Genomic DNA, 11,287 nt, shown 5'->3' on the forward strand with positions numbered 1-11,287 from the left:
ACCCCAAGGTGTACCCCTTCAACCAAACTACAACTGTGTTTCATTCGTCTGCTTCCCATCCTTCGGATCAAACAATTGCCAGCCTCTTCCAGGAGAGTAATGAAGAGCTGTGCTTTGAATCTTAGAAAAGTCACTGTCAAAGAATAAAAGTCTTCACTGAATTAAGAAAGCTGCCAGGCATTTTGACTCCAGAAAATGACAACAGCTCAAAGCTAGAGCTGAAAGCAAGGATGAGGGGACAAAGCTGTGTGATGCTGTTTTTTCTTTGTTAGGAAAAACAACTTGGGAGCAACCATCACTTTTGTCACCAGATGCTAGATAACTGGAATGATAATATTTTAGTGTCTCTGCTGCCATTTAATTTGGTATGGTCACCTGACCACACATAGTGGGCAATCAACAGGTCAGATGGAATCCCACTTTGCCTCATTTCTTTCATGGGTATTTATGTGGCGTGGTTAAAATATTATTCCTAACAGAAAAACAGCTGTGTAAAATGGCAAGAGATACCTGCACAGTTCTCTTTCTTAGGCTACGTGATAAAAGCTCCTCCACACACCCACAAAGGAGCCCAGAGAGACAATGGCAGGAGGAGGAGCCCAAATAACACCCTACCCCAGCTAATCCCAGGTCCATCTAGGGAGCCATCAGCACATCAAAGGCCCCATTTTCACATGCCCAGAGGAGCTGAGAGGCACAATGGTAGGTTGCAACCCAAATTAAGAACCGAGAGGAAGGGCCACTTTGTCTGAGCCTGTTTGTCCCAGGAGAGCCTCAGCCCATTGTCCAGGTGTGAAATCCATCAGTGCCTGAAGGCACCTCTCAGGTTGTGGGTGAAGGGGTGCTGCATACCATGTGCAGGGGAAAAACACTTGGAGATTGAACAGAACTTACTTTGGGATATTTAAGGAAGGAATCAAAGGGGGCAAATGTGGGACAAGGAGAAGAAAGGGACACTTGCATGTAAACTGTTGGCTGCCCAGCACATGTGTACAGCCTTGCCCCTGCACTTGACCAGCACAGCCTGCCCTACCTCGTTATTAAACTTTATTTCTAACTCTTTTCCTGGGTGAAGTACTCTCTATTTGGGGGTGGGGTGATGTGGATAAAGGTCTGAGGACCATGTCACAGGGGCCCATGTGCAAGTGTGCAAGTGAACATTAGTAAAGATCCAACTGGATGAGCTGGCAAGAAGATGAAGTGGCCTGAGAGCCACGGGATGCCTCTAAGGGAGAAGTTGCCCATTAAAGAAACTGAGACAGTCCCATCCAGCTGCCTGAGAGATTGGTCTACGAGAGTCTGTAATGGTAAAACTCATTGGTGTCTGTGTCTCCAAGGATGAGGCCATGCCCAGCTGGCTACTGGAGGGAGCAAAAGGGTCCTGGCCAGCCATGCATGTGCACGTGATTGTGTGTATGTGTGGGTGATGGGGTCTGGAGTAGACACAGCTGGTGGCACTTCCTTATCTGTACTGAGCTGGTGGAGTAAACAGCAGTAAGAAAGAGACACAGGCTGAAAATGCATCACTGAAACCCAGATTTCCCTGAGGAAAGTGGAGCAAATACCCCACCCTCCCATTTTGGTGTATTTTGCCCCAGTCTGAATTCATCTGCAAGTGCTTAAATATTTAGATTTGAAGTTTGCATCACAGTCTGTTCCTCCTAAAGATCAGTTTTGTTTCTGTCCTAGGACACACACCTACCTCCCACATCACAGATAATTCATCTGAAGAACAGTTGAAGGAGGTACCTTAATACTTCCTTAGCAGAGTTATCTGATACTGCACCAACTAAAACTATCCACCTAGTCTTTTTCTGAACATAATACTCATGTATTATGCCAAGAGCATTAAGTGCACTAGGATGGAGGCCAGCTGCAGGTTGCCAGTGGTCAGCCAGACAGAGTATTTCTAAGGGAAGATCCAGGCAGAAGAGGCCCCAGATAGGACAGGATGCTGGCTGCCCTACATTAAAGACCACTGTCCTAAACAAGAGAGTTACGGGGATTGGAAAAGGCTCATATTTTGTATAATGACCTTTTTTTTTTAGCTTTGAGAACTCTCGCATGTCTAAACTTTTGCACGCCAACTAATGTTTCAATTCCAGGGAATTGAAAAGAAGAAGAAAGGCAGAAGAAGAAGAAGAAAAGTTGTTTTAATCAGACAATACCTATTTTAGCATTAAGAGAGAGCCCAAACAACGGGCCAGTAAGTTCTTAAGTTATCCCAGAGATTGGAACTGTCACGTGACTCCACAGAAAGACCTTACTGAGCCTCTTCGAGAATGTCAGTGGAGTTCCAACAGGTAGAGGTGTCTGGCAAACACATTTCATGATCACAAGGCCTTGGCTCAGAGGACAAGTGGGGGGAAGGCACAAGAAACTGGGTGCTAAAAAAACCCCACAACATTTTGATCCTGTCCATGCCTCCAAAACCTCATGGGAACAGAGACTGATCAAAAAGGACTGATCAACCACATGGCCATTGCTCTGCTGTCCAAGCTCCTGGCAAGCTATATTTCACCTTACACTATCTGCTGTCTTATCTGCCTAATTTTGGTTTCTGTAGTGCTGCCCACACGATTAAGCTCTTTTCAGTCTCTCCTTTCCAAGTGAATCCTTCCTCGTGTTTCTTATTATTTTGCCTGGAGAACAAATTCTTCAGAGATAAGAGGAGCAGGGACAAGGAGAATTATTATGCAGTGTTTGCCTTGGGAGATGATTTTGTGCTTCTCTCTTTGCTGTGTTTGTAACAAAAGAGCATTCATAACAAAGGAGAGAGAATAAGAGCTTGCATGGGCCAGATGCTTTCCCCACAAACCATGAGTAACTCCCATTGTTGAGAGGAGCTGAGGAGTGAGAAAAGGAGGAAAGATAAAAGAGAGAAACAAGATGATGGGGTGGGGTGTAGGTTAGCCCCTAGACAACAGGAAGTTAAGAGAGTGAGAAGAGAACGAATGGAAAGAGGGAGAGAAAAGCAAAAACAATAAGAAAAGGCATAATGAGGTGAAGAAAGTGAGTACTAAAACAGATTAGAAGGCAGAGGCAGAGGAATAAAAGAGAAAAGGAGGGAAAAAGCAGCAGTAAATTACCAGAGGAAATGGAATAACAACTGAATAGATAGAAAATATGAACACAGTCAGAGAAGGAAAGGGAAGAATTAAACAATTAGGGGAGCACAGGCAGCACTGGAAAGATAAAGGCACAGAAGCAAAGTTGCTTTTTGCCTCTGCTCTCTACCACAGTGAAATGTAGGTTGTAGCTACTGTCTCTGAAAACTTTCCTGTTAACCTAGTCGATTGATCAAATCACTGAAATAAAAAAAAATTAATAATGCTACAATTGCTTGTAAAGAGGGGGTAATCTTTGTAAAAAAATATTCTGCAGAAACCAACATGTAATACTTTAACAATCACTTGTGAAGGCGAAGTAATCTTCATTTTGAAAATTGATGCTTCTGCAAAAAACAATATGCTGGAGAGTAAACAGTGAGCAGGAGCATCATATTGAATTTTTTTTTTCTTGTGCCTATCTCAGCGCTAACATGAGAGGCATGAGTAATGCCTCTGGAAAGTAATCTGAGGTTTCCTAGTCTCACTTTCCATAACACTTCAGGTCTTCTTTTGCTCTGACTGGAAAAAGACTACTGCCCAGCATCTGGACCACAAGCCTATTTGTTGTTGATTGATTTTGGCTGAGCAACCAGGCTTTCTAGCAAAGAGAGGAATTATATACCTGTGCATTTGTCCTTTCCTCATGCTATCTATTTATCTTGTTTTACTCTAACATTGTTCCCCATGTAAGAATAGCAATAATGAAGCACAGCACATGACTCACAAGAATGCTGTAAATATATTGTTTCCATAAACAACTGCCTTTCTTATAATCTCTCTTAGTTACTACTTCTTTTTTCTGGAATGTACAGACAGCAAGTGATTTACATCCAAAACTGCCTTAGAGGGCTGGTTCTAGTCCCAGACTGGGATGCTGTGGCAGCTGGGGTGGTGGAGGCACAAGCAGAGCCGTGATGGGAGCTCAGGGGTGAAGCAGCAGGAGGCTACAGGGCAGAACCAAAAGGCTTTGTCCAAAATATCTGTGCTGAAGTTTTTTTTATATATCAGCCACTTCATCTCACTGTGGTTTTCTCCACCCTGAGCAAGAAAATGAATTTTAAGGGCAGTGGAAGAGAACAACCTGGATATTGAAGCTCAGTTAAGAACCATCAGCCTGAGCAGAGATAAAAATTGTACTGATGAGTAAAATTACAAAGATAATTTCTTAACTGAGTCCTGAGCAGCAGCACAATAGGAAAATATACCCAGTTCAGGAGAGTGGATGTGCTGTGTTTTGGTTCATGAAGAGGGCTGGAGAGGAACAGAAGGTACCGGATAGAGGGTATTAGGGTCGCCATTCAGCTGAGACCTCAGATGCTCCCTCCTTTACCCAACGACTGAACAGGACATGAGTAAGGAGGGGGTTGTTTGGTTTTGATGAGTCTTCCGAGAGATAATCTTTATATTTCTCAAGAAAACATGACATTCACCTGGAAAAATGTTATTTCTTAAGGAGGGGAAACTACTTTTTTTTTTTCTGGAAAGAATCCCTCTTTAGTACGTGAGAGGCACCATGCCAGCCCAACCAAAGGATGGTGGGAGGTTTGACAAACGCAGCTAGACAATGCTCTGGAGCTGCTTAGCCAGCTGCAGTGTTTCAGTCACACAGATACTAATCAGAAACTATAGGCTTCCACACAGCAGCATTTTCTGCCTCTCCTGATCAGTCCAGCACCAGTGCACCAGCTGCTGGGGCATGCTGCCTGCTGGCACATGGAGCCAGTCTGGGCCTGCACGCCGTGGCACAGGGCGGAGGCGTTTCGGCAGTAGGAGCTGCCTTATCTCATGTCCCTATTTAGGCATAATTCTCACACCCCAACATTAGTAAGAGAATGACTGCTACATGCACAGCCAGCACAGACAGCATGCAGAGTCAAACCCACCCACTACACATACACTCTCCCCAGTAAATACACACATCAGACATACGTGTATTGACACAACAGCTCAGACACAGACACACACTGACACAGAAAAGGCACAAGAGGAGCTGAGGATTCTCAAGCGCCACTTCTGGAGGCATTTCTCATCATGCCATGTTCTCCTTCCAGGTACCTGGCCCAAATCACAGTACATTTTCCAGCAGTGGCCTGAAGGGTTGTAGCCTGGGGTGGAGTAGGAGAGCAGAGGCTCTGAAAATGGCTCACTCTGATGTGATTACAGCAGCAGGATTCACATGAAAGAAACAAAGCCCCTGGCTGACCCTTCCCTGCTTCCCTCACTGTTTTAATCTAAAATTAACTGCTGGTGCACTGGAAACACTCAAGCAGCAGGATTTGAGCCTCCCCCTCTCCCTGTGCGGGCTTGTTTCACCCCCTGGGCCAACAATGGCTAAACCAGCTTAGTGCACAGGGGTTTATCACTCCCCTCCCAGCAAGAGATGCTCTGAGCTACCCTGTGGCAGTTCTTCCCTCTCTCCTCCCCCACCTGCAGCACCCCACACTTGCTGCTTGGATAAACAGGAGCACAAGAGACAGCCCATGCAGGACAGGAAAGGAGGCAATGTGAATAGTGCTCCAAAACACCACACATCACTCCTGGATCCAGAGATCCAGGCAGAGCAGACAAGTAAAGACAAGATTAAACTCATCATTAGGAAGAGCTGCCTCATGCAGCCAGTCTTGCTCTAGATTGCCAAGAAGGTCATTTGCCAGAAAGGGGGCAAGAGGTATCCCAGAAGGCAGCTTCATCATCCCGTTTCTCCAGTCCTGCCCTGCTCCTTTTCAGAAATGGGGTGCCAGTAGGCCAGGATGGACATGTCTCCCAGGCCATGTTGTAGTTCTATACAGACTCTTTTCAGGGGAAGACCAGACATTTCCTGATTCATGCTCTCTGTCTCTTCCCAGCCTTGTTCCTCACTCTCCAGTGATGCTGTCCTGTTCATGCAAATCCACCTAGTTCTTGCATTACTCTCCTTGGGTGCTCCACATGCCCTTTGTCCTCCCCCAGGATCATTCCTGCACCCTTTCATGGCTCACTTTCACTCCTACACACACATGTATCTGCTTGCCCATGGCCCTAGTTTGAAAACTAGAGTGGTTACACTCACCTAGCCTAGCTGCCCAAGGATGCTCTGCACACAGCTGCTCAGGTGTGCTTCTCTGGGCAGGTGGAATATTCTCTGAGGCCTGTCTTACACTTGCATTTCTATATAAAATGTTCATATCTGAGTAACTTTATGTTCTGAGACATAAACAGATATCTAACATGTTTGTTGCATGTACGCATATTAGCATGTCTGAGATTACAGTGCGCAAGTTCATTATAATAAGATGCATATATGTGTATTACATAGGTTCCATGCTTTTATTTCTGAGTGTATATTTAAATATCTAAAGATACTTTCACACATTTTACTTCATACACACAAAGGTATGTACATATGCACATGTTAATATGGGTGTATACACAACATATAGCTGTATTTTTGTGTTTTCATTTCTGCACTTGATTGCATTAATGTATCTATTACATTTGTTTATGTGTATACATTTCTGTGTACAAGTATTCACCTGTTCTCTATTTTAAAGGCTATATTTTTATTGTTTACTTCTACTGGGCACAGTTTGTCCAAACCCAAACTTTACCTTTCGCATTCATATTAACAAAAGTAAAAGTAAAATCAAATCCTACACAGAAACTTTTTTAGGTAATGAAGGAGGGTTTTTCCTTAGTATTTTGTTGTGCAAAAAATTTCACTCTTTGCATCAATAAGGTTTCAAAACCCAGGAAAAGAAAGCTTGAACAGTAGAGATAGGAGCTTTGCTAAAAGCATTAAGAAAATTAACACTGCTGACCAAATCCTCAAATATAACCACTTTTCCAACAATATGTGAAAGGCAATAGTTTTTGGTTTTTTTTACATCACCATTTGCAACAGGGTAGGCCACAACTGCTGTCCTGCACAGCTACTTTTTGCTTTCCATTTAAGTGTAAGGAGAGGTTCTTGTTACTCCTCAGTGGCAACTCCCAGCAGAGGTTGCTGTAATTGTATAGGAGCTGTGGCTGCTTTGGCCAAGGCCTCCACCAGAGTAAGCCTTGGAAACTGGAGAGCTCACAGTCCTGGCTGCACAGCTTCCCCCTTCCAATCCACATTACTCCACCAAGAGTCCTCCCCAATACTTTGTTTGCTCTGCACCAGCTCTCACTGTGGTCCTTGTTTTTCAGTAAGAAACAAGCCAGCTGCTGAGAGGTCAGGAACTCCTTCAAGAAGAGTCTTAGAGGCAGAGATTGTTTAAATATCTTCAGTACTGAGGAGCTTCAGCTTTGAGTTCCCCGGAGATAACACACATTGTAGGGCAGCTGGGAGCAAACAGGCTCAGAACTGCTCTGTGGTTTTGGTCTATGATAGCCACAGCTTCATCAAGCATCTATGTCATTTGTTCCAGCTTCACTCTTGGAGTAATTCCTTCGAGGGACTGGGGTAGATTGTACAGGTGTGGGTCACACAGAGGCCACCATCACGGTTGGCTCTGACCCTGCTGTGGTCTGCCTGAGCAGTGAGGATGAGCTGTCCATCCCACAGCTCCAGCTGGAATTAGGTGGTGTTCTCAGGGGAAACCATCACCCATCTATCTTTCCAGGAGGCAAAACGCTTGGCCTCAGGTCAGTGCTTCTGCACAGATTTGTTCCAGTTTAATTGACCAGGTGGGAACAGGGTGCACTTTGTTTGAAAGAGATTATACTCCTGAATTAGCTCTCCTGCCAAGTCTGTTATCGCTCTGCAAACAATGTGAGTATGGGGAAATGGACCTGGGAAAGCAGAGACTGGATGCATGAGGAAGAGTGTAGATTCCTCTATTGATGCCACAGATAAGTAGAGCTGGCCATTCCCCAGCTCAGAAACTGAAGAAATGAGATGGCAGGTCTGGGGTAGGAAGGAGACATAGTTCAGGGCTTCATGCTTATCAGTTCATTAACCCTGGCTACTGACAGAGCTATTAAGAGTGCTAACAAAGGGACATGCTGAACGGAAGCCACCCACAGAGAAAAACTGAGGGATTCATCTAGTCTTTAAATCTTGTCTTTTCAGCCAGTGGTCTTCTCCCATTTAAGCAGCGTTTTTAAACATCAGTAGTTCCCGTTGTACAAAACTCTGCCCTAGGCAGAGCCAGATACCACTTTTGTATCCACCTGCTGGGTACTCCAGTTTTGGCATGTCACATAACACTCCTCTGGCCAGCTCTTGCCATCTTCTGTATCCATGCCTTCTCCCTGTCAGGCCATCTCTCTTCATTTTGCCTTCTCTCTCCCAAGGGACCCAAGTCTCCTTCCACCTCGTTGTGGTATCTCCATCTGTCCTTTTCCCTAGTGCTGCGTCTGCTTCTGAGTAGTGTACTTCTTCTTGTACACTCCTCCCTTGACATGTGTTAACTCTTCACCCTGCTCCCCATCAGTGGCTCCTCCTTTCCCCTGTCACAATCTCTCTCATCACTCCTTCCCTCACCATTCTCTGCTGCCTCCCTGCTCCTCTCCCAGCCCCTACAGCTGTGACACTGCACTTCCATCCTGAAGTCCCTTGGGAAAGGATGCCATGGTCACCACAGGGTTAAGAGCATGAGTGGGGGATGGGGAGCTGCCCTTCTCTGTCCTTCAATAGGGCCATTGGCCTTTTGGGAAAGCAGAGGTGGCCAGAGGGAGCTGGGCTGCATCATCGTCATCATCATCATCATCATCATCATCATCATCACCCCCCCCGTGCAGTCCCTCACGTCCTCAGCAGGGTGGGGGGGAGCATGGCAATCCTGCAGCTATCAGGTGTGACAGCACCTGTCAGGAGGGAGGCAGGCCAGGTAAAGCAGGCTTTTTGGCAGACAGACAGTACCACATGTGGAAGGCTCAGAAACATCAGGATTGAAGGGGATCAGCCCCTGAGTTCTGCACTGCTCACGTTTTCCTCTAGGCTGCAATCTCTTTGTCCTCCCACAGCGTACCACAGAGTAGTCCTCACTTCTGACCCACCTACTCATGCAGGAGCACACTCACACATACATATATGCATATCTCAGCCCTGTGATCCTGAAGCAGTTGAATTTCTAAAGTCAATATCTCCCAGCAGTCAGTCTGGCAGACATCCTCCCTGGGAAACTGAATCTCCTTGGCAATGGTGAGAATGAAAGGACAGATGGAACAGAATGAGATTTTTCAGAAGAGCAAGAAGCAGACATCTCCCGTTGAGTCATGTACACATCATCCACTCATAAAGACAGTAGGAGAATTTAAGGGATAGAAATAAATGCTAGAACCAAAGAGAACCTGGCTGAGTGAGACTGAGCACTGGAATTTAGGCGTGAGGTTAGGGACTGTGCCTTTCAGCTGTCACCAGCTGAAGGACTGATGGGTTATCCCTGCTTCTGGTACAGCCAGTTGGAACCAGACACAGAACAGAGCAGTATCTTGCCAGGTCTTGAGTTGTCAGGGGAACAACATGTCAAGTGCTTCAAAATATGTTGCTAATTGCACACACCCCACACCCCCTACATGTATGCATATACATCACTTCTGCTGCACTGTAGGGCCTGGACACCTCACAGCCCTGATTTTTCAGCAACCCACTGAAAGGAGCAAATAACCCTTTTCAGATGCAGAATTGAGGCAAAGGGAGATTAAAAGTAAATCCCAGACTGAGATGCCACAATGTTGAACACTGCAGTGTAAGCAATTTGTCAGTCCCTTAACTGGAAACCAAAAGCCCGGAAGGAGAAATGAGTATTGCTACTATAAATCCAAAAAGGTAGCACCCAGGGAGGCTGTAATGCAAAATGTCATGGAGGCAAACAGTAAAGCCCACCACTCTCCAGACTCTTGCTGTACTCAGCACTGATGGGAGTGTTTCCATTCAGAGGGAACCTTCAACCTTTGCCTTTCTGGACCTGTATGCACCCTTCTCTTTACTCCTCCTTCTCTCCATTGACAGAGTAGCTTTATGGTTAGTACCCCAGAACATAAGACCTATTATTCAGCTTTTCCACTAAAAGTCCTTTTCTCTACATTCCTTGACATGGTGTTCATGGATCCACAAGTTGCTGTTGGAGGATAAACTCACTTACCATGCTGCTCTGAATGCCTGATAAAGTCTTATAACTACCTATGCTACTCCTTAAAATATATATATGCTCTGCCCAGTAAAATCAAACATGCTCATGGTGAAAAGATGAGTGGGGGAAAAACTAGACGCCAAGATCACTTGCTGTCTATACCTGTGCCAGGTAAGGTACAAATCAGGCTGCCTCATGCTTCATACCCAATGCACCCTTAATTATTCTTTGTACGGGGACACATCCCACTGCCTGGCCCAGAATTTGAAATAATTAACATCTTAGGGCCTCTGCTACTCCAGTTGCCTCCAGTAGTGACAAGATCTTCCCAAGGAGGCTTTTTTAAAAAACATAGTAACCACCACTGCACTTCATCTTGTATCTGATCTAGTAGGGATGCAGATGGTATGTTCAGAAATAACTAAAGCAATGACAGGAATGGCTGCCCCCTCCCTGGAAGTGTTCAAGGCCAGGCTGGATGGGCGTTGGAGAAATCTGGCCTAGTGGGATGTGGCATGGGGGGTTGGAACTAGATGGTCTTTAAGGTCACTGACAACCCAAACTGTCCTGTTGGGTTGATTCTGTGCTTCTAAAGTGAAATTTGCCTCCAGTATATGACAGCCACATGACAGTGTGGTTATATATATATATGACAGTGTGGTTTTTGAGGAATATTTTATTAGGTGTAGTTGCTTAAATGCTGCCTACATCTTCCTTCAGCTTCATAAGCCCCTGTATTTAAGCCTGTTTTTTGTAGAACAAGCTGAACAAAGGGTCAATGAACTACTTCACATACTGTTGTGGGCCCAGGAACCTCTCTCAAGAGAGGATGTTTTGTGCCTAGGTGGTGGTGAGGTACAGCCTGTTTGGACCTACTTCTTAACTCCTGGACAGTGTCCTGGCATTGTATAGCCACAGTATCACTTCTTTTCTCTGACTTTAATTCTCATCTGTTTTTTAAAATCTTGTTGTAGCACAGTGACTGAGAAAGAGAAAGAGAAACAGAAAATGGAATGAAAAAGGATTGAAGCAAAAAATAAGGGAAGGAAATAACTGCCTTACAGAAAAGGAGGGACAGGGAATAAAAGTGAGAGAAAACCAAGATTCAGGTTATGACAAAGTAAGAAAAGAATAACTGTG

Source organism: Calypte anna, chromosome 1 (assembly GCF_003957555.1).
Source record: "Calypte anna isolate BGI_N300 chromosome 1, bCalAnn1_v1.p, whole genome shotgun sequence".
Classification (NCBI taxonomy): domain Eukaryota; kingdom Metazoa; phylum Chordata; class Aves; order Apodiformes; family Trochilidae; genus Calypte; species Calypte anna.